Below are 23,243 nucleotides of genomic sequence, written 5' to 3' on the forward strand. Positions count from 1 at the left end.
TCTGTATGCTTCATTCTCAGTCCATTATCGATAAAATCCTAGCTTTACTGGCTTAATATATGCCTATTGGCTTATTATTTTCTGTTCTTAATAGCATACACTGAGGAGACTCTGCTACAAGTTATTTTCAGGGGAAAAAAAACCAAACCAAAAACAAAAAAACCAAAGAAACAAAACCCCAAAACCAACCTTCTTCCTCAAATGAAAATTACAGGTTTTAAAGAGAGTCAACTTTCCAGCAGTAGCTAGAGAAGATGGGCTGCGGATTTCTCTTTCCACTGCCGTAGCTGCAGCATGTCTTCTCCACACACACACTGCATGAGCCTGACTTTCACAGTGTGTCTGCAGCCTGCACACTCGGTTCTCATATTTCTGTAAGGTCTGAGTCCCAGAGGAAGCATTAATGCTAAAGGAATGCATACCAGTGTGGAACTAGTCTAAAAGTCAGTACAAAATCTCTCCAACAGATTGCTCAGAGAAACACTTCTTTTTTACCATATTTAAGATCTGTAGATTGATCTTATGAGCATTTGTGCAGCAGTTTAGTCTCAAACTGATAAGAGTGATGCAAAAAGAGAGAAATAGAATCAAAGGAGATTAAAAAGCACTGGTCTTCAGGAAGATAAGGCAACCTAGAGCCACCACGTGACCCAGCGAACACTCCAGCTCAGCCGCCTGCGGATCTCATCAGGGAACCAGATGTGACCAGTGGCAGAATATCCTTCTCAGCGTGAGATCTGGAGTATGTGATTGCCATCCAGGAAAGGGGAGATGGGAAAGTATGATGGAGAAAATGTCCTTTTTTTATAGAGTTTAATTGCTTAGAAGAAAGACACGTTTTCTTTTAAAGAATAAGGGATGCTAGAAGCAGGCTCAGGAAGGTGTCTGGAGGAAGGAGCAGAAGGATTTTTCACATGGACAGAAAATTTAACATTGCTTCCTCTTTTCTTGTGACTGTATTTTAAATGATTAAGTGGCAGCAGACAGTTCTCATTCATTTCTTTGGTCAATTGAAAACAGGGCAGGGCAGTACACAGAAAATAAAAGAGGCCTGTTGTCCCGTACTAGCAGGGTAGGAAATTGTGGGGTTTCATTCATTAATTTTCTCATTCTCCTGTGCAGAGAGGACAGTGGGGGAGAGATGTTTCACCCCAGCAGAGCGCCTCTGTATATAGCTGAAGGGCAGAAGGAAGGCCTCAGTGTCAGCCATAGCACACTCTGTCACATCCTGGCTGGCTGTAGGGCTGTCCCTGTCTAACTGTCGGGGTGGTACCTACCACCACCCCGAATGGTGAAGAGGGCTCATGGCATGAGCTCGGCGTTGCCCAGCAGGGGCAGTGGGATGGCTCTTTCTGTTGCTTTTGTGGAAGGGCAAGTGGAAGATGGAGTTTTTCAGTCATACAGGCTTGTGGTCACAGCTTATTTTGGGGAGAGAGGGAGGAGGAGAAAGTTTGCTGTATAGAGCTGGAGCAGGGACAGAGGGTTAGCTGTGTGTCCTACACACACACATTTCACTCACTGTGCTCTTGAGAGAGAAAGAGTTGTGGATGCCTTTTCTCAGCCCCTAGCAAAGGATTTGGAGATAAAGTCTGCGCCCTTGAATTTGTATTCAAACAAAGAACAGAGAAGTAGTGCAGGGAGCAGAGTGCTGGGGTGAGGCCCCCAGCAGCCTGTGTTGCCAAGCAGATGGGCTGCCGTGTTCTCAATCAACTGCAGTTTTTAAGGTCATGCCTAGATAATGAGCATCACAGTACTCAAGCCTACAGATCATGAATATATGGATGAATATTGACTCATGCATTGTCCTTTCTGCAGCTCTATTCATGTAACTCTCCCTCCTCTCCAAAGCCAGCACATCCTCCCTTTTGGTGTCTCTGCAGACTCTGTACCACCCTCTGCCCCCTCACAACTCCCTGGCTTTTCTGACAGCTCAGCTCTTGACAGCATGTGGTCACTGTGATCTCCCTTGCTGCCAGCATCTCCCATGGTCCTCTTTTGGGAACTTCATAAAATGGAAGGAGAAAGCAGATAGAACAAATAATGCCAAGCAGTAAAAGGTTTCCTTGAGTTAGATTTTAAAGAGAAAGTCACACAAAAAGGTAAATCCCCAGCAGCAGCGCCTGCTTCTTAGAAGTCCTTCATCACCAATAGAAGGTTGTAGCTACTGGCTAAGCTACAGGTGTGGCAGCTGCCTTGGCCAGTACAGCAGGACCTCCGCAGCCAGCTGACCGACCAGGAGTCACGCTGCGCGATGAGAAGCAGCCTGTGTATCAGTGTGAGGACAACACCAGAGTGGGTCAAAGGAGAAGCAAGTATTTAAACTTCACACCACCACACAGGCCAGCTGGTTGCTGCTGCTGCCACCACCCTGCTAGACTCCAACAGGGCAGAGAGAAGGAAGGGCAGTGGTGGGAAGGAACCCAAAGTGGAGACCTGAACCGGGTCCTGCGCTATTGCCGCAGGCCGTGGCTTAGACCCAGAGCAGATCCATGTGACAGGGAGAAGGAGCCCCTCTCAGTAAGGAAATGTCTAGTGTGGAGTAACTCAGAGGGCTGGGCCGAGACCTTGTGGAACTGGAAAATTATCCAACCTCCTGTGGTCAGAGGGTCACAAATATGAAACAGGCTGTGTGGCACAGAGCCCAGGGAGACAGAGGCATGTCGCTTCAGTACTTTCTCTGATACATCCCATGGTGTGCAATCTGTTGCACCAGTTTTCTGCTCTTAACTGTCTTACTGGCAGAAGCATGTGTATTAAGTCAACAGGTATCTAAGGCTGCTTTGAGAAGCAAGACTGGCCACACCACATATGGAGCAATAAAAATCAGAAGCAGCGCTATTCTGTTGCTGTTTGAGCTCTAAGCTGCATGCCACACTGCCTGTGTTAACAGCCTACACTGCTGTTTGTGCTGGAGTTTGAAGCACCTTGATTCAGACAGTGGCCTCCCTCTTGCTCCTCTGGGTGAGGTGTAACACGGCTCACTGGGCTGGAGCCCTAGCACGCACCGACCGCGGGCAATGGGGATAACTAGGGAGTTGGGCTCAGGTGTGAACTCAAACCGTATGTTAAGCTGATAGTAAAGATATACCATTCTAACTGCTTCATTATGTAGCAATATAGCAAAGGCACAGGCTTTATGGCTCTGTCCCCTATTTTCTTAATGAACTGTCTTAAGTGGGCCCCTGTTTATGTAGTGTCTCTGGTCATCAGCGAGTCTCAAATGCCTTCCCTTACTCAGCCATGCTGGAGTTCTCTTCCCCCCCGCCACCCCCCACCCCCCCCACCCCAAGATTTGCTTCCTTACAGTTCCATGAGTTAATTTCTTTTAGAAGAAAAAGGAAGAAAAGAAAGGGAAATGGAAAGGAAAGGGAAAAGGAAAAGGAAGAGGGAAGGGAAAAGAGAGAACGGAGGGAAAGGGAAAGGGAAAGGGAAAGGGAAAGGGAAAGGGAAAGGGAAAGGGAAGGGAAGGGAAGGGAAGGGAAGGGAAGGGAAAGGAAGGGAAGGGAAGGGAAGGGAAGGGAAGGGAAGGGAAGGGAAGGGAAGGGAAGGGAAGGGAAGGGAAGGGAAGGGAAGGGAAGGGAAGGGAAGGGAAAAAGCAATTGAAGCCAGATTGAGCAGCTCTGGCTTTAACACTCCTAGGCCCTTCCCCTATTTTCCCTGACATTCCTCCTCATGACCCCTTCCAAGTGTTCTGGGCAAGTTTCGCAGGAATGCAGTTACACTCAGTCTCCGTGAGCACAGCCTGTTATTCAAAAGGAGTTGGCAGAGCTTTCCAGGTTTCACAGCCAGATGTTACAAGTGTGACCCTGCCAGAAGCTGCATGCATGCACCTTCCCATTCTCAGCCCCCTTTCACGGGGATATTTCTGAAGAATCTGTTCTGGGTAATACTGTTCTTTTGTGATTTGTTCTCTTATTCACTTCTAAGATCTGTTCATAGCACCAGTGCTATAGAATTTCACAGCTAAAGAAAGTGGGACTAATTTTGCCATAAATTTCAGTGGGAGCAGGACAGAGTGGTAACATTGTAGGTTTTTTGGGTCCTATGCAAGAGTCAGGACTCAGACTTTGCTTGTTGTGCAAAAAACACAGGAGAAAAGACGACTCCCACCCAGAAAAAGCTTGCAGGTAAGTTTTACATTTCAGACTAACCATACGGATACACAGAGACAAGAGAACGCAAATGAAAAAGAGGCAATATTGGTTAGCATAACACACAGGGATCACACAATATCAACAGCTCTTCTTGCATATTTTCTTTGTCTTTTCCATATATTCCTCTAGCTTACTAACAGTTACAGTGATGCATATACCAAGATGCCCAGCCAGGATCCAGTTCTTTAGAGGTGCAGCAATACATCACTACACACTGAATGACAGCACTACAATTTTGTGATTATGACTTCATGTCCCACATGGTGTACACTTACAGGAGGTCTAAACAGTCACAATTGGTCTTACTCAACCTCCTCCCTTCTCTTCTGCTTTTCTTAGTTTTGAACTAAACTATAAATTCTGTGGGAGAAAAACTTTGTCCATTGTAGTAGCAGATGGGATTCCTGACCACTGTTACACTCTCTAAGAGCTGCCACACTACAAATACTTAACATATGTCTCAGAACTAATGACTTGTCACTTCATTTAATTTACCAAGATGTCAAATGGAGTGTATACCTTAGCCCAGAATGAGCAGAGGTGGAGGCAGAAATCCCAAAGTTTAAATTTAATGCCATTTTATGATCCCAGGAAACAAATGACAAATTTAACCTTTAAAACAATATTTTGAAAGGAAGTTAAAATAATTGCATAGCACAGTTGTTAATGATAAAGTGCTTTCTGTCCCTCCAGTGAAAGGTGCTGCAGAAATGCAGAGCATTATGTTTATTTATTAATAATCCTGCAAAGAAATTTTCATGATCGCCACTGGGGACTGTCTGACAGGTGACACAGACGACCTCCTGCCAGGAGTGACATCTCTCCCCTACAATTTACATTCTCTAAATGATCTGCGATCAAATTACGTACAGCACAGATTAGCTTCTCCCCCCGCTACTCACTCTCACAGCACCATATTCAACTGTTTGTTCCATAGGGCCATAAAAATAATAATATGGAAAGTCAGTGCTTCTGCTTCCAGGCTATTCCAACATGGAAATAGCGCATTGGCCAGGAGATCGATTCTTGCACTCATTTTCTCAGGCACTGGGATTTGCATCTGGGGGAGATGCAGGTCATTGGCTTGAAAAGAGCATTCTGAGTTCATGTTTTGATTGCACAACCAGATAAACAAATGGAGTGTCCCAATTAGAGGGAAGAAAATCAGCCTGTGGTTTGGTGGTACAGGAACTGAGTGGACTAAGGAACAAACAAATTTGGAACAGTCAAAGAACAAATCCAGGACATTTATTGGATGTTAGCGAGACTGTAACCACCAGTAGCAAGGAAATGGTTAAGAGAATATATTGAAGGTGCAAAGGGTCTCCCGACCTCTGCCACTGTCAGTTCTGTCAATGGGTCTACAAACGCCAGTGGAATAATTATGGCCTATATTTAGATTATGGATGCATCGGGCAGGGTGAAGGTTGAACATGGGGAACATGGTTGTTTGGAGTTCATTAGCGATAGGAGCAGCCTAGGGTGGGAGGAGGGCACTGAACTGGATTCATCCCACCTGGAGTGCTTGTGCTGAGCTGCATAATGTCAGGGAAGAGATCTGATTATATGTGGAAACAAAAGCAATAAACAACTGCGTTCAGTCTGTCACACCCAGCGAGCCGAAGAAAGGAAGGAAGGAAAGAGAGGAGAAAGCAAGACCAGGCTCTGGCTGTCAGCCAGCGTGCCTGTATGAATGAATGCAACGGCCGCTGCGAAACTGGCTGGGTGGAAAGCACAGAAGGGCTGATGAGAGCTCTGTGCCTGTGATTTGTGGTGTGGTGTTTGCATGCATGTGTAAGACAGAGGAACCATTCGGTACATAAAAAGTTGTCTCTAGCTGCATCCTCATGGCCCAAACCCCTGTGTCTGGGGGTGCTGGCCAGCTGATGGGGGGCACGTCTGGGCTGCCCATGGGTGCTGAGGCGTGTCATGCTCCAAGCTGGACAAGTGGATGTGCAGCAATAAAATGTAGAAGAGCAGCATAAACAGGAGGTACAGTTCAGGGGAAAAGCATGAGCTCGAAAACATGTACTGGGCAATGCCTGGGCAGGAGAACATTGAGGCTGTCGCTAAGAAATAATCTCAGGTTCCTGTTGTGCTAAGGCTCGTAGAAAAAAAATCATTGACACAAAGTAAAGGATGTAAAAAATAAAGTGACAATGGAAAAAGGATGGCCATGGCTCATTGCAATGTGGAGTCCTTCTCCATAGCCTCTATTTGAGCTTGTCAATGATTAAGCGACGCCAGGGGAACTAAGATTACAAATACAACTCAGATGGAAGATTATGAATTTTCCTTTTGCCAGCTACAAGACCTCAAAGCCAGAAGGAAGCTGACTCCCACATGAACTAAAGCCCGCAGCACTCACTGGAACCCACTGTTGCTTATTTAGGGAAGAGGAACCTTTGTGCTCCATGTTCTTCACTTCCCCTGCTGTTCTTGCAGTTGCTTTTCCACTTGGAAAGCAATACTTAAAACCTTGTGCTGAAACTTTCCCAAGTTTAAACTCACCTCTATTATTCCAGCCCTTGGCATCACAGTCTGTTGTGAAACACAGGGGGTTTATTGTTCTACTCCTTTATTCACATCACCAGGTTGTTTATTCAAGGTCCTAGCTCTTTTTAAAAGAGCCAGCAAACAAGACCAGGGAGTGCTGTGTTGCAAAGCAAAAAATTTCAGCTCAAATCTTTAGTTTTCTCCTTATGGGAAGAGAAGAGAGAAGGGATGATATCAAAATGGTTTTGTGACATGTAACACCACTGCATATGACCATGCCTACGATCAAGTCACTGGGGGTGCTGCTACGCAGGCTTTCAGCTACTGAGCTGTTGACACAGCTATTAGTAACTAGCAAGTCAGGTAAAGAAGAGGTTGCAGAGAATATAAAATGGAAACCAGATGCCACAGCATAACATTATTTCTTCAATGTAGACTAAAAATGACTGACAGTTTCCCATCATACTGACTACACAGGGCCCCAATCAACATGGCTGGCAAAGTTTCTTTACTCCAAGACACTGGGAATAATGAATTCAGAAGTTTCTGAACAGCTGCTTTTCATGGATCATTTAGAATTTGTGATGCAAATATGAAAAATCCATGTTAAATGCCCTCAACTAATTGAGTGGAGTACAGTGAATACAAAAGAATAGATTGCTGACCTTGGTAAAAACAACAAAAGGCCTTAATCTGCCCAGAGAGACCCAGAAGGTAACTGAGGAGTAGAAAAGAGCAGAAGCCTGTATACTCTTGCTCAGGTTCCTGATTCTGCTTGCCAAGACATAAATACAAGACTTTCCTTTTGGGACTACGCAGCCTAACTCCCTTACAAACCACGGCAATGGAGAAAGAGGTGGGTGGGAACTGGGATCCTCCAAATTGCCAGTGTCAAAATTGACAGTTCAAGGTAGAATTTGACACTGGGGGAGAAGAAATAACAGCTAAGGGTATCTTTTAGGAAAGGTGGGGAGGTGTTTTGTAATAGCTTAGAAGACACGAGATGAAAGGAGAAAGGCCGGGATGGGTGGGAGTGGGGTGGGTGGGAAGCGGGACTGCTTGGACCACCGGGGTTGCAACACTGATACTCAAATGCAAACAAGAGATGGAAGATGCAATACTGGCAACACTGAAAACAAAGGATAACTCTGGTTTTCCAGGCTGACGTGGCAGAGCTGCTGACCTTGGAAAAACAAGGAGTTCATGTTGCCTGGCTGTATATTGCAAATACCTAACATTTTTCCTTAGCTAGGTGTATACTCCAAGGGTATCAATTGTTATCCATCAGCTGCCTGGATGAGGGGCTGTTATTGCTGAGTAGGCTGGACAGATAAGACATTGCTCTCTCAGGGCTCCCTGTATGGAAAACAGCAGCAAGGTCCAGCAAGCGAACAAGTCTCCCCAGTTGTAGTTTTCTAAAATTGGAACGTCACGTCCGCTGGGCTGCACATACCAGCTCTGGTCCTGTCAGCTGTTCCTCACTTTATCATCATGTTCCTTTGAGGGAGACCACATAACCGCTCTCTTGTTGCTACAGGCACCGCCACACCTTTTCCCAGGTTGTGTCTGTGAGGAGCAGCAAAACAGAAACACTGGGAACAGTAGAGGCCAATCTATTATTTATAGCCAGCTACTCCCTTTGGGCCTGAACAAGCAAAAAGCTCTCTTTAAAGGCTTATAATTCTTGGTCAGATTCCAAGAGAGACAAAGGGATGTTGTAAAAAAGAGTTTCATATGAGCTTGGTAAAACACTCTCCTAGGGAAGAGGCAGCAGGTTTCCTTTGTGTGGGAAGGCAGGAGGTAGATGATTTTGTTTAAATTTACATTCACAATGAAGGATTTTCCTATATGTGTTTCAATGGCACTCTTTCAAATTTACATTTCTTTGAGCAGTTTTCTGCATTTGCAGGGTTTTGGTGCCATTTCTAACGCAGCAGCCCTGTTTCATGCCCTCTTGAGTCTGTATTGCTCAGGAAGTTGAAAGTGCTGACTCAGCTCTCCGGAGAGCCCATGAAGCATCTCTGTCCTCACTGTCTGCAGTTCTCAGTTGTGAATAACCACAGAACAAAAATGGTTTGGTGCCCCTGCTTCAAATTCTGGGAAGATACGAGGCTTTCTTTTAAAGAGGAAGGAAACAGGGAGGTACCACTGGTACCTTTGTCAGAAGTAAGAGCAAAGACATGTGAAGTGACCAAGTCTCGGGAAGAAAGCAGGGTCACAGTCAGGTGTGGTGCTGGAGGCCTGGGAAAACACTTGAAATGTGCTTTTGCTCCACTAATTTCAACCCAGTTCTAAAAGCCCAGAAAGGATCTGGAAGGTTGCCAATACAACAGTGTTTTGAAAACCGCAGTGTTCGGGTTTGGGTGGGGATGAGGAACGTGTTCAAGTTACTCTGCAGTACCTGGAGTCACAAGCCAGCAAGAGAGTACACGCGGTCGGTAATGCCCAGCAGGAACTGACATAGCCGTCACAAAGTTCTATTATTCCTTTTACTCAGCACAAACCACATGTTTTTCATTAGGTCCAAATTGTAAAAGAAAATATATACATATTAAACAAAAATACCAGAGTTCTGTGAACGTGTGTTTGGCAGTTTGCATTCAGGTTACAAATACTCACACTGTGTCTTTTAGAAAAAAGCTGTTTTACAAGGTTGTGATCCGCAGTCAAATAATGCGAGACATGCCATATTCTCAGACATGATTTTGGCCCACACGTCCACAAAAAGCAAATAAACAAACCCAAGAAAACTACACTTCAACAGCTTGGTTGGTTCGGGTAGATTAGTGCCTAGGAACAAAGGGGTTTATGGATCAGAGACCTCTTCAGTTTTCTGAATGTTTTAAGCCTGGTTTCCTGAGGATGCAAGACTTCTGCATTCACACCGTCCATCTGTCATATCCCCCCACCTCCTCCACCCCCTATCTTTTTAACTCACTGGCCAATTCTGAATAATTTTATGTAATTTGGCAGGCAGTTGAAGGAGGCTCCAACACAGATTTCAGTTTGACAAAGTCTGTGAAAAATCAGTGGACTAGAAAGTGATCAAATGAGTGTCCTTGCTGAGGAAACCACCCCGACAGCTACGGCTGCCCACCCCACTGGCCAGCCGCACACACAGCTGGGAAGGCACGGTCCCTTGCTCCATCCAGCCAGGGGACATGGGGGTCCTGCTGTGCCCCAGCGGGAGCTGTGTCACATGCACGCATCAACACACTTGTCACCGCAACTGCAGCTCACACCGCTGGGGTTTGGATGTAAAATTCCGCCACGCCTTTCTACAAGCATGGTGTTCACTGGCATTGTGCACGGCCCTGGATTTCGCTGTTGAGAAATCTGCGAGAACAAGTAGTAACTGTTCAGCAGCAATATAAGTTAAGGTAGTGTTTACGCCGTAAAAGTATGCTGGGCTGGTGAAACATGTATAGAAGGAAGCAATATCTGAGAAGGGATTGTTTTATGAGGGGCTGACTTTAAAATGACTCATTTAGCACAGAGCAGCAATTGTGACTTTATTAAAAATCACCATGTTCTGGAGTGAACTCCTTGGCTCAGCTACATGTCCTGCCAACTTCGGCTTCATCAGAAAATAGGTCTTGCTGAATTCCCATGGAAAAGTTCTGGACTGGGTCCCAGCTCTGTCTCCCTCCCCGGGGATGCTGCTGGCACCCTGTCTGCGGCTCGTTTCCTGCGTGCGCAGCAGGGCCAGAGCCCGATCCCGCGGTGGCGCAGATCACTTCTGCTGCTGCTGCTTTTGTAACAACTTCCTGTTGTTAATTTTTGTTCCTCTGCATTCATTAGGTACATTTTGTGCAGTACTCAGACACTGCAAAGTGCTGGTATTAAGCAAAAACGTCCACTTGAGATAAAAATCAGTCTTTTCACAACGGATTTTCAAACTGCAGCCCCTTTACCAGCCTCTGCCAGCGGAGCAGGTACCAACAACTGCTGCACGCCCAGGGAGCGGGTTGTTTAGCAGAAAGAGCACATAACCAAGGAACAGCAAGTGTGGGAAAACCAGGACATCTTGTATTTAAGTTTCCATAGCCTTTAAGAGGATCCAACAAATTCAGATACAAACCAGATTGCTTCATATTTTAAGTGTATGGACGTTACATGGCCAATTTAAAACTCTGCATCAAACTGCTTTCTTCTCTCCCTTCCCCCAAAAACGGGTTTTGGGGATGGAAATACTGATCTAAACTAAATCCCAAGTGCCTGACAATCCTTCTGCAAAACTTCCCTGCAACTCTGGGACATTGCCAGCTTTAAGCGATGGAAAGGAAGACTGCCAGGTCACAGGGCATGCCACAGATGGGATCTGACTTCTAAGCAGTCATTTAATTTAGACCTGGAACAAGATTTATGGGAGTCTATCTGAAATCACAGAGAAAGAAAATGATAGAGGGCTGGAGGGAAGAGGCAGGTAGATGTGAATTCAGATGAGACAAACTCCATCTGAAGGGTGTAGAATATTCCTGTGAGGCTCCTGGTTTCTATCTCTGTTTTACAGATGGGGAAGCGAATGCTTCAAGTGAAAAAATCCATGCTAGCAGAGTGAATAATAGCAGAGAGAAGAGCAAGGACATACAGGTCCTGCCATCCAGCTTTATGGTCTAACCCTCTGCCTTCACCCACTCCCTCTGCAGGGAGGATGAGGGGAAGGGCAGAAATTTTGCGTTATTTTCTGGTTGTACCAAACAAGGTGCATCCACAAGTGAAGATTTAAAATTGGGTTGGTCTTGAGGACACATCAGGCAGGAGACATCCAGCCAGCAGCCACAGAGAAGCTCCCCCAGCACGATCCCTTCTTGTATGTGGTCCCAAGGCAAATGAGGCCCCCGCACAGCGAGAGGCACAGGTATTTCAGTCACGTTTTCTGAACAGTTTCACCAGTACCTCTAAGGCATTTTTTGTTGCTCCTACTGTGCAGCACCTGGCCCAGAACCAAGCTGGTCCTCCTGAGCAGTTGTCATTTTCTCTCTTCTCTCTCCTCCCCTCTTAAGTAAAAAAAAAACAACCCAAAACACAACCCACCCAAAAAAACACAACTGTTTCCCCACAGGCTGCAGACATAAGTGACATGCAGGTGCAGGCTGCACAAAGCTAATGAGTTCAAATCCCAGCTCCCTGCACACCCTCATACAAGATGCCCAGCCCTTTGAAGAGTAAAAATGGAAAGAGAACAAGCACAAGAGTGCCTGCACCTGTAGGAGATGCGGGTTGCTCCCTCCTCTGGCCAGTGGTGCAGGTGGACAGGAGCCAGCTCCAGGATCCCACGCTCACTTCATAGTAATGCCTTTTCCTGAAGAGCTTAAAAGTACCACTTAAGTATCAGCCTTTGTAGCACTGCAGTGAAGCTGGTCATTATTATCCCCATTTTATAAATGCAGAAACTGAGATGCTGGGTAGAACAGGGAACTTTGTCCAGATCATGAGGTTTTTCAGGGCAAAGACACAGAGTGGCGGCGCCCACCCTGGTGTGCCAGCCCCTTCCCCATCAGCTGTGGTCCTTGAGGTTTCAAAGTTCAGCCAAGGAACTCAGTTCCCTCCTTCTGTTTGTGGCAGTGACTGGCCACTGCGGCAAATTTAACATAGAGAGAGGAAATGAAAACTGCTCCATTCCATTTTGGAATAGCAGGAGCCAGGTGAGACTCCAGATGAGGCGAAGTGCTGCAATATGCCACCTGTGTACAGCACAGCTCCCAGGTGCTTTCCAAACCAGGACCCACACAACTCCCTGCAAGAGAGAAGCTTGAATGAGGACCAGCTGGATGGAGACAGGGACCAATGCCACCTCTTCTGTCTTGCTTCAGATTATTGTGAAGCCCTGTACCTTGCCCCGTCCCACAGGTAAACCACCTAATAGCAGCTTTACTGAGGAGTCCTGGCACTGATGTGTGTCTTAATCACTGCAGAGCTTTCAGAGTCAGTGGGAGGAGAAACGTGTTCCTACAGCTTTAGCCGGTGCTTTCCAGAATAGTCTCTTGCTTTTATGCTGGCAACTTAGGTTCCTGCTATTATTTTGCCTCTTTGCTACATATGGAGAGAAAGGGAAACTGCCTCCTTCCCCTGCCCTCAACTGGCCGAGCTGCTGCCAAGCCCTTGCTGCACAGAAAGCTCCCGCCAGGCCTGCAGCATTATGCTGCTTGCGCTGCCCAGCACATCACTGCACTAACCAGAAAAACAAGAGAGGCTTCAGCCCTGCCCTTGCAGAGAGCTAGCTCCACGGCTGTGGTGTTCAGCCGTTCTCCCGGCCCTCCCAAGGGTCTGCCTTTCCTGCTGCCTCTGCCCAGCATCGCCCCTGCTCCTCTGGGCAGTGCTGTGAGCAGCCAGCCCTTCCCTGCGCTGTGTGCCAGTCCTGGAGCCCGCAGCAGACCCTGACTGTGCCCTGTTTGACAAGCCTCGTCTCACCCTCCTCCCCACTCTCCAGCCACCACCCCTGTGCATGTCACACTGTGACACCACAAACTTTACTTAATCCTAGAACACCTCTCCTGTACTCCAGGCTGACGGGCACAGGGCCTTTCACTACATGACTGTCATGGCCACGCGCCTGGCCGCTCATGGGCAGTCCCACAGAGCGCTGCTGCCACAATGCTTCATACCCAGGGACTCTAAATGTGCAGACCCCAGGAACAAGGATGCAGTGCCCACACCCACATGCCAGTGCCTGGATTAAGACAGAAGCCATTAGATCCTGCAGTCAGGGGTGGACAGGCACCGAGATTCCCCAGAGCCCTGCACACACGACGCGGCACAGGAAAAGCGCAGCCCCAGTGCCCTTGTTCTCTCTGCCACACGGCTCTGCAGGACAGTGCCAGCACACTCCGCCGTGCAGCCCCAAGGCTGGTGGAAAGCCTCCCTGCTGGGCTGGAGGTCTGGGCTGCTCTGCAGTCAATTGGGATCACGCCTGGGTTTCCATGTCCCTGGTGGCAGCTCCTGCCGGTGTGTGGAGCTCTGGCACGAAGGGCAGGACAGGGCATGGCTGTGCTGCCAGGCTGCCGGAGAAGCCCGGAGTGCCCGGCCGATGGATGCACCCAGCTTGGGGTGCTGGGAGGAAGAGACTCAGACCCTCCTCCCATCCCATATTAGCTGGTGGAGACTTTCCTTTTTCTGTGGCGGACTTTTGCTTTCACAAAGCCCTGATTCATCTAAAGCACATGGTCCTGCAGTAGGCTGCATGGGGGAAGTAGAAGGAAATGTGCTGGAACTGGGGATTGGGCTCTGCTGTGGCAGAGCACGGGGTGAAAGCACGAGGAGTGGCCCCGACTCCCGTCTGTTTCCCCAGAGACGTTAGCGTCACACTCTGCAGCTGTCTGGGGAGGTGGAATCCTGCAGGCTGGGGCTCTCCGCGTGGCTGGCAGGCTGGGGAAGCCCCTGTGGCGCGTCAGCCAAGCAGTGCTTCTCCACAGCCATCCTGCCAGAGCAGCCTTCCCCACCTTGGCTGCTTTGCCATTTACTCACCAGGAAATGTTTCAGCTTCGCTGAGAGTTGCAAAGCGCTTTCTGCCTCTGGTTATTAACCTGCATGCAGGGCTTCAAGGGGTGGCAGAAAATAGGACAGGAAGCCGGGGGTGTGCTTAGCCCCGGTTCAGGCGGTCCTGTGTGCATCCAGCCACCGCGTCACAGCTGGTGACGAGGGGCTAAATCCATTCTCGGTGCAAACAAGTGTGACTTGCAGTCCGACCCCAAAAGCCAGCATGAAGCCAGGCCTGGGCTGGACGCTGTGGGGTGGCAGTACGCAGAGCTCCAAGCTGAGACCAGCTGCCTGTTTCCTCAGGGAGCTGAGCCGCAGCTCTGGCCAATGTGCCTGATTTCCCTCTCATTTATTTTAGACTTTCAGCAAGACATTTCCACAGCTACTCCCGATTTACACCAGTGGGAATAAGCGATGGTCCAGGCCCCTCCTCCCAGAAGCCTGGCTGTGGTTCCTCAGATTTCTTCCTCGCAGAAAGCATTGAGAGTCCATTTTTTCCCTGTTAAATCATCTGATTTTTTTGGCTCCCCTTTCGATAGGAATTCTTTCTTTCTTTTGCATTAATTTTGCCCAGTTCCAGCACTGACCCATGTTTATGAAAGGGGCTTATGAGCTGTAATGTTAACTAGCCTCAGTTTGCTGATTCAGCAGCAGAATAAATAGGTAATTACACTCTGCCATATGTGTCTCTAATTCCAAATAGATGGTGTCCAAAAGGCACTGTGCATTACCAGCGGATGACTGGAGTTGGGACTGTAAAAATGAGTAAATTGGTCCCCAAGGCCAGAAAAAGCTCTGTCAAATCCCACTGTTTATATCATACTGAGTGGCTGACTTGTGGTTATTTTGTAATTTAATACTGCTAAATGTCAACGGGAAATCCTTTCAACTACAGTTTGATACCTAGTGACAGAAAATCATTCAAGACTTAGACAAAGCAGCTAGCTCAGAGAGGTGCATTTTTTTCTTTTAATCTTTGCATAAAGAGTGATCTTGCAGCAGCTGCCCTGCCCTGGAGGGGAGAGGGCAAACACACTGCTTCCATCTTCTTCCCCCAAAGATGCACCCTTCCTGTGCCATGCCCGAGGCAGTGGCTGTCAGGTGGTGGGTAGGGCTGCTGGACCTCTTTTTCCTAGAGCAGGAGTCGCTGGACTCAGTGTTCCCTGTGCCTCCCCAGTCAAGCCCAGCTGGGCAAGTTTCTTTACTCCTTGTCCTGCACAGCCCAGTGTGTGGGACCAACTCTTTTGCCTGCATGTTTGTTTATAAGAAAACAGAAAACCCAGAATGGCCACGTTCTCCAAATACTTCCTGTAAACAAATCCAAATACTCATGCACACACAAAGGCTGCTTGAGCTACGTTGGGGAAGGAGCAGCAGAGAAGGGATTGCAAGTAACTTGCAACGTGACTCTTTCAAATGGTGAACTGAATCTCATATGCCATATTAAATAATTATGTCTAAACTCACCCAAAGCAGCCTCCTGCACTGCTTTCAAAGTGCTGTCCTGCCCACCCAAAGAGCTCCTTGAAGGGCTGCTGCTGAGGAGCTATGGACACAGCAAACAGGAGTTAACTTATTCTGGTGCTTCCAACTGCTGGTCATCTTCTCGGGCAGGGACAGTCATTCCTTTTTCCCTGGGATCAGAGCATCACAGTGATGCACATGGCAAGTAGGAAGAGACTCAGCTCAGAGCTGGCTGTGCACAGCCCAGGGAGACCTGCCACGAGCTCTGCACTTGGGCAGGAAATTGTGCCCAGCGCTTGCTGTGGGAGGGCATCAGCCTGCGAGACACACCGTGCGGGGGCACTGACCACAGCCCAGCCCAGCCATGCAAGCAGGGAAGAGTTTTTTTCTTCTTTATGTGCAAACGCAGAGCTCTGCTTGGTACAGGTTCAGGTTATACTTGAACAGCCCTTTGTGCTGGGCAGCAGCAGCCATGTTTTCCAGGGCTGCTGTCCAAGCAGGGTCTGTCGCACCTGATATTCTTTGCTCAGTCTGTCTCCAGCAGATCTCTCATCTCTAGGGGCTGAACAGAATAATTAGAGGTCTGAGAGGTGGACAAAGCCTGTCTGGTGGGTGGGGTAATTTACAAATGCTCAGACTGTCCACACTCCTAAGCCAAAGAGGAAGCTTAATTAGAGGCACAGGAGAAATTCATCTGGGAGAAAATTAGGGCAGAGAGAAGCCCCACCCTACCAGAGGCAGAAGGATCCTTGGTGCAGCCTGCTCCTTCAGAGAATCTTCTGCTAGCAGGGGCCAGAGAGCAGGGCTTTGCTTGGAAGCAAAGGGCAAGCAGCGGCCCTGTGCCCAGGAGCAAAAAAGGTACAGTTGTCCGCTCATTGTCTCTCTGTTCCCTCCTGCTTTGGGAAGCTCTGACAAGATGCGCCATGCTAGCTCAAGCATCTCTCCAGGGCTGCGTGGCCTGGCCTTCTGTTGGCAATTGCCAGCGCAGGCTAATGGGGTCTGCGGGGAAGCTGTTTCACACTCAATTGTTCTGTTATACACTGTTAGCTGCAAAGTGGGGGGAGCTGCGCAAGCTGCTCAGGCAATATGTCTGCACAGATCCCACAGGATCCCATCTACTGCTCTTCAGCGATCCCTTAGGATCCAGTCTGCTTCCTCAGGTTTAGGCTAGTGGCTCCTAGAAAACAATGACTGAACAGCTCAAACCTTTCTCTGCCAGGCTGGGGGAAGAGCGGAGCTGCACAGCAGGAGCTGCCTGGCTCTGCGTAGCATCAAGGCAATGGGCACCAACATAAATTCAGACCAGGCTAGAGACTGTCACAGTGCTGGGAGTGTGAGCAGCTTGTGTCACAGCTTCTGGGGCTGTGCCAATACTTTAAGAAAGTACTTCAAAGGTTTGCTCTTACAAACTCCCCAAAAATCTGGAGAAGCCCTGTGAATTAATTAAGAGACAATATTCTCCCAGTCTGAGGGATGGAGCTATTTTGTGGCTAAGGCAGCCAAAGGCTGGGGCACAGAGTCCTAGATCTGCTCCAGCGATTTGCTGTGGGGCTTTAAGCAAATCCTTTTTGGCCCAGCTTCTTGCAGGCACCTGACAGAGACGGGAGCCAGTGTCTAAATGCATTCCTTCTCTCGGAGTTTTACTTTCCCCATTGGTAAGCTTGGTTAACACATCTCACCCTTCCCGGGATGGTGTTAGTATATTTGAAGCATGCCGAGATCTACAGATGAAAGAAATACAATAATACAGTGATACTGTGTGATTATCTGTTGGACTTGGAGACTCAGCCCTCACCCTGTATCCAGACTTGGCAGCTCCTGGGACTCCCAGAAACACCAGTTAAGCAGCTGGAGCGCTGAGGGGAAAGCCAGAAATATCCGTACCATAGCTGTGGAGAGGTGAGCAGTCCATTTCTACAGGACTATCAAATCCTAATTCCTTCTACGTGGGACAAAGGCACCTGAATTCACTCACTAATTCTTCAGCACAGTTTGAGGAGAGGAAAATGGCCATCATACAGTAATCACTGTCACCCCTGAAGACCCAGGGGAGTTCCCCTCCTGCCTGCAGTGTTCTGCCATGCTGTGGAGCGATGGGAAGTTTATTTCCTGTGGAACCTAATCTGGCCCCTCAGCTCTTCTGATAAACAACTCAAAGTAGGACTTACTCGGGGTAGTTCAAAGCCATGCTCCAATCCTCCTCAGCATGACACACAGAAGGTTTAAGATGGGTCCTCTGCTCTGCCTGGTAGCCTGGATGCAGTCTAAGTACTTTCTTAGATAATGCTTATTTTTTCATCACGATGAAGCTACATCCTGTGAGGCCTTATCCCACCTATTGCTTTCTAAATTCAGAAACTCAAGAACTGCAACCAGGAGAATAAATTCAACTCACTGGCACAGCTGAGCTGAAATAAGCCCTGTGCTAACCCAGCATGCAGAAGACTGAGTCATCTTTAAGGATGATTTGGGGTGCTACAATGTCACTTTGGCATGTTAAGTACCACCTCTCACAAACTCACGGTCTAAAAACGTGGTTTGTGGGGCTCCGGGCACCTTGCCGGAGGGGTCAGGCTGGGAATGACATTTGTTCCCAGACCCACAGACTAACCCCCACTCACAAAGCAGTAACCTCCCTGGCTTTCAAGCGCCAAGTCAGACATCTTCACAGCAGGCCAGGCACTCAGGTTAGGACCGCCTCCAGCACAACCCACCACTGGCTTCTGCTGCTGCTACCTGCCGATAGAGAGACACTAGAAAAGTGTGGGATGCCTCTAGCCACCAGAATTACTATTCATGTGATCTTTCATTCCTTATGGCCTCATTTGGCCCAAAATCCAAATTCCACAGCACCTACACTGTACGCATCTTCACAATTTGCTCTGCCTGAGGCTGCTGGGATGTGTTGCATGCACACTGCCTCCTGCGAGGCGAGATTAGGCAAGTGGAACTGATATATGACATGTAAGGGGATTTCCTAGCTTGTAACAATCTCTCAGATTTCTACTTTTGAGATCAACATGGAGGGGAAAGTCTGGTTTGCACAATAGTCCCTGTGAAGCAAGACAGCCACTCCCATACAGCAGAAACAGCTTCACTCTGATGCTCCCCAAGCCAAGTTAAGTCCTGAACCACCGACCTCTAAAGCTCCCTACAGCAAGATCCAGCCCTCTGAGGTGCTGAGGGGACCCATGAGACAGAGTTGTGTGGCTTCCCTGTGTTCTGAGAAATAACAGCTGAAAACACCCAGTCCTGGTTTGTTTGACGAGGTCTCTGGGCCAGCCATACCTCCTGAAGGGAGGTTCATCTTTCCTTGCATCCCTGGGCCTTACACAAGGGACTGAAGACTCCTGCATTTGGGGACTAAGTGCCATAAAGAGGATGCTGGGGCACGTGGTGGCACTGAGTCCTTCACGCTGAGCATGGCTATAAAAGAGGGCTCTGGCAGGCAGGTACCAAAGAACAGCTTGGACAGAGTGTGACTGGCCAAGACAGTCATTTGAGGAAAGCTGCCCTGGCTGGGCAGGTAATGTGTCCTGGCTCCAGCCCAGCCAGGTGGCAGGGACAGGGGGAGATGAACTCCTCAGGCCTTCAGGGCCGAACATGGCAACAGGGCTGCGTGTGCTGTTTGCCCTGGGGTAAATCGTGTTTCTGGGGGAGGAGGGCTCGGTAGCGGAGCTGTCAGACGTGTGGCTGCACTTTGGCAAGCTAGATCTGCCCTGTCACCTCAGCCTGAAGTGACACCTGCCAAGCACTTCCACTCCGGCTGGGAGAGATTAAAGGATGGAGTGGCTGGCGGTTAAGGCTCAGTTCATTAGAAAGAGTCCTGTTAATTGGGTATTAACTGGCCTCTGCTGGGGATCAGGGACACATGGGCTGGGAATACAGGACCTGCAGTGTGATGCTTGTCAGACATTTGAACTTTGGCAGGCTGGTGTAGCTGGCATGGGGAGGGCAGCCCAGCCCTCAGCTGGCATGTCAGGCCATGCCCCTTGGAGATTCACGGCTGCTATTGTCTTGGCCAGACTAATCCCTCTTACTGGGATGCTGGTCTGTTTTTTCCTCCCCACCCCAGATTGTGTATCACACCTCTTGGGCTTTACTCAGTTTAAAAATACATGTTTGGGGCTTCATCTGTGCTGCTTTAGGGCACAAAGACCAGGCTGGCCCTGAGATCACCTGACATTAAGTCCTGAAACAAAGCCCTCAGGGCAGAGTCCTCACACTCTGGCACTAAAGTCTCAATTCCTGTCGCCTGGAAACGTAACAGGATTGTCTCCGTTTAGTGGGATTATGTCTGAAAAAGCCTTTTGTTACTGCCACTCTCTGCTCCAGGGTTGACAGCTGAATCAAACCAGATGGGAGTCCCACGGTCAGAGCGAGGAAATGGTGGAGGGCTCCTAGCTCTGACATGGGTTGACCTTGGACAAGGCACTCCATTGCCCTACACTTGGCCTCTCCTCCCTGGGGCACAGGCGAGGAAGAGGTCTTCAGAGATCAAATGCCTCTTGCCCTAGACATGCCAGGAAGCTGTGTGCAGCTCGGGTAGGGGCAGGGGTTATTGTCACTTCTGTCCCTCCTTGACCTGAGAAGCCAGTCTCACATGTATGTCAGGAACAGCATCCCGCAGTGGGTGCTGTTGGGGGACAAGCATGTGACTTTTGGCAATACAGCAGGTCAGGTTCACAGGGGGCTAAGGAAACACAGGGAACACAGGGATTAAATGAGAAATGCCAGGCTTCCCACAAATGATTCCTGTCTCCCCTTTACGTCAAACCACAGCAGTGCCCCTCACAACAGCGGCCAGTACTATTGGCCAGGCCTCAGCTTTCTTGGGGTTGGTGGCATGAAACTGCCCAGCCCAGAGCTCCCCAGGTCTGCTCTGAGCAGCAGCCTGCGGAGGATGCTGCTGTAGGTGCCCTTCACTGCAGAGTTGCAACCAGCCAGCTCCCCCTGACACTTGCAAAGCTGCAGTAATGACGGAAGCCTCTCTACCTTTAAGGCATGAGATATGCTATACACAGCAAGAAGGTTTGCCTAATTAACTCCGATTGTATATGACATTGTCATGTTGATTTACTAAATATACGCGGGAAATCTCTTTATTTCACCAGCTGATTGGTGACATAATCTGGGTCTGTAAGGAGCTGCCTTGACACCAATTCCCTCTGGTTATGTTACCTGTCTTTTCCACCTGCAATTGCATCAATGAAGCCCACAAGGAACTTCAATAACTAATTTATTCATTTTGCTTCTGATTTATAGTAAAAAGGAAAGGATGTCAGGATACACTTGTCTAGAATGACAATCAAGCCCAGAACCCTTCCAAGCTCACGCCTTCTCAAGAAGTAGAAGGCTTCACCTTAGCAGCATGTGCATTGTGCAGATTGCAATTACCAGCCACTTTTGTGTTACCATAGACTCACACCAGCTGGGAGAAAGTTTCCAGATAACACAAGCCTGGAAAAGTGAATTGCCTTGCTTCCTTATCTGCTAAAGATATGGGCATCCCTGACTGACATATGACATGTTAGTCATGCTTCTCATGTCCCCACTTGCCCCAGAATAATTACTCCATGTTTACCAAGCTGTGCTGAGGTCCTGCTTTTGTACTGTACCACGGTGGAAAGGGCACCACAGACCCCTGAGGTCACTTGAATGAGCAGGAGGCACAGGATGAAGACTCAAGTTGATGCAAATGAATCCACAACTGTCTGTGGATGAGTCCCAGGACAACTGCAGTACGGCTCAAGGAGCTTCCACATTATTCAACCTTACTTACGCCAAAGCACAGATTTTCAAATCTGCATTTGCTGTCTAAAGAAAATGGACTCCAAGACAGCTCTGAAAATCTCATACTAAAACTTCTCCCCCCTTGTGCGACATGGGAAATTTTCAGAAGTTTGTTTTGGCAGCAAACCATTTTCAGTATCTAACCATGTGCCAGAAGGTCGGGACTTTCCTCCCCAGATGGAGAGCAGAGAAATAATTACTGATCTCCTCTTTAGAGGCCACAATGAAATCTCCTTCCGAAAGAGAATACAGTCCTATGCGATTTGTCAAAAAGCAGCTGTTGTTAGTGGTGCCTTCGGAGCACTGATGCAGAGCTCCACTTGCACAGGTTTGCAGTAACTGGGCTGGTCTGTGGTGTGTGCAGCTCCTGCAGAACCTGACATGCATTTTTCAGGGCTAAGAAACTAGGAGCCACATTCCCTGCTCCCAGCACAGAGGTGGAAAGAGCACTGCTCTGCACCATTCATTCTGCCCCAGATCAGCACATCACCGTCCCAGGCCACCACAATGGCATTTCCCACTGACCACAACTCTATATGACATTGTTTCCCAAACCTGGAGCTTTTTTTTGAGGCCTAGCCCATCACTGAAACGGTCGTTCTTAGGGGCCGGCGGTGTAAGTGGCCTTACACTGGCAGAGGCACCCTGGGAGACTGAGCATGCCTCCTTCAGCAGTTCTCTGAGCTGCTCCAATTTCTGCCTGGAACAACTAAAGTTACAGACCAAACCCATTTCCTCCTGCACACTGACTGTCCTCATCAATGCAGCACTCCTCATCTCAGTGAAACGAGAGCCTCATTTGGCAGAGCAATCAGGGTAGCAGGGTTAGCCACTCAAAGGGATGTGCAGCTACTCTGTCAGGCGTGGAGCCTAGCTCAGCAACAGAGAAAGCAGGGGACAGGGGAACATGCAACTCCATTGGACAAGAGCCTAGTTAAGATCTGTCTGTGTCAGCCCAAAGCTTAATCTGGATTGATGCAAACTGCAGAAAGTATCATTAGAGACTGTCTGGGGAAGTCACAGAGCTTCTCTGCTCCCTTCTTGTCTTCCCCAATAATAGAGATATTTCTGTTTACAAAGGTGGACTTGATCCTCAGAATTTCCTCTGTAGATCTCTAGTATTTGCATGTGTCACCCTGTTTTCCCTGGCTCATTAATCACTCACCGTGCTTGTCAAATTGGAGCAGTGCCTGCTGTGCTCCCACAACCTGCTATAGGGGCCCCAGGCTCAGCATTTCTACTGCTACTGTATAGCTGCTTTATGGCACTGCAGAACGCAGCCCCCTCGGTGTGCCAACGCACACACCCTAAGAGCCCCCACATCAGCATGGGAGCATTGCCTTGGCAGACTGCATGGCACATGGTTGGCTTGTTTGCTACGGAACAAAAAGCTTTCCTTAAATTCCAAATAAAACATCTTCCATCATCTCCAGGGTCAGTCCCATACTCTGACACACATATACATGCCTAGCTTTTTCTGAGTCTCCAGCCTAGCACCCAGTGAGTTGAGGTGCTCGTGCTTGGGACAGGAGAGCCGCTGGCTGGGTCCTGCTCACACAATACAAGTGCTCTCCTGCCCTGGACTTCAAACCCCTCTCTCTTCCATTACATTCTCATTCTTTCGTTCATTTTCTTCCCCTTCAGCAAACAAGAAGAAAAAAAAGACAAAAAAGTACATCTGTACACAGGCTCATGTCCCCTGGCATTAAAAGCTGATAAGTTCGGGCCAGGGCTGAGATCCACTTTCTGGGTGATAGCTTGTTTTCTCCCTCCGAATCTCACCCATAACACTATGCTAGCTTGTTTCTTCTCTTCACCGGCAGCAATGGCTTTTTACAGCACAGTCCCTTTCTTTGA

The 23,243-nt window shown here is 48.5% G+C and overlaps 1 protein-coding gene across 1 annotated transcript in view; it reads right to left on the minus strand.

Annotated features, from left to right (window-relative positions):
- The window catches only part of NEK6 (NIMA related kinase 6), an 84,248-nt gene extending 72,235 nt beyond the window's left edge, over positions 1-12,013 (minus strand). The window contains exon 1 of the mRNA XM_055721362.1: positions 11,858-12,013. The gene's annotated coding sequence lies outside the window, so the exon portion shown is untranslated. The remainder of the gene's footprint in view (positions 1-11,857) is intronic.
- Between the last annotated feature and the right edge of the window lie 11,230 nt (positions 12,014-23,243).

Source organism: Falco cherrug, chromosome 9, assembly GCF_023634085.1.
Source record: "Falco cherrug isolate bFalChe1 chromosome 9, bFalChe1.pri, whole genome shotgun sequence".
Classification (NCBI taxonomy): Eukaryota; Metazoa; Chordata; class Aves; order Falconiformes; family Falconidae; genus Falco; species Falco cherrug.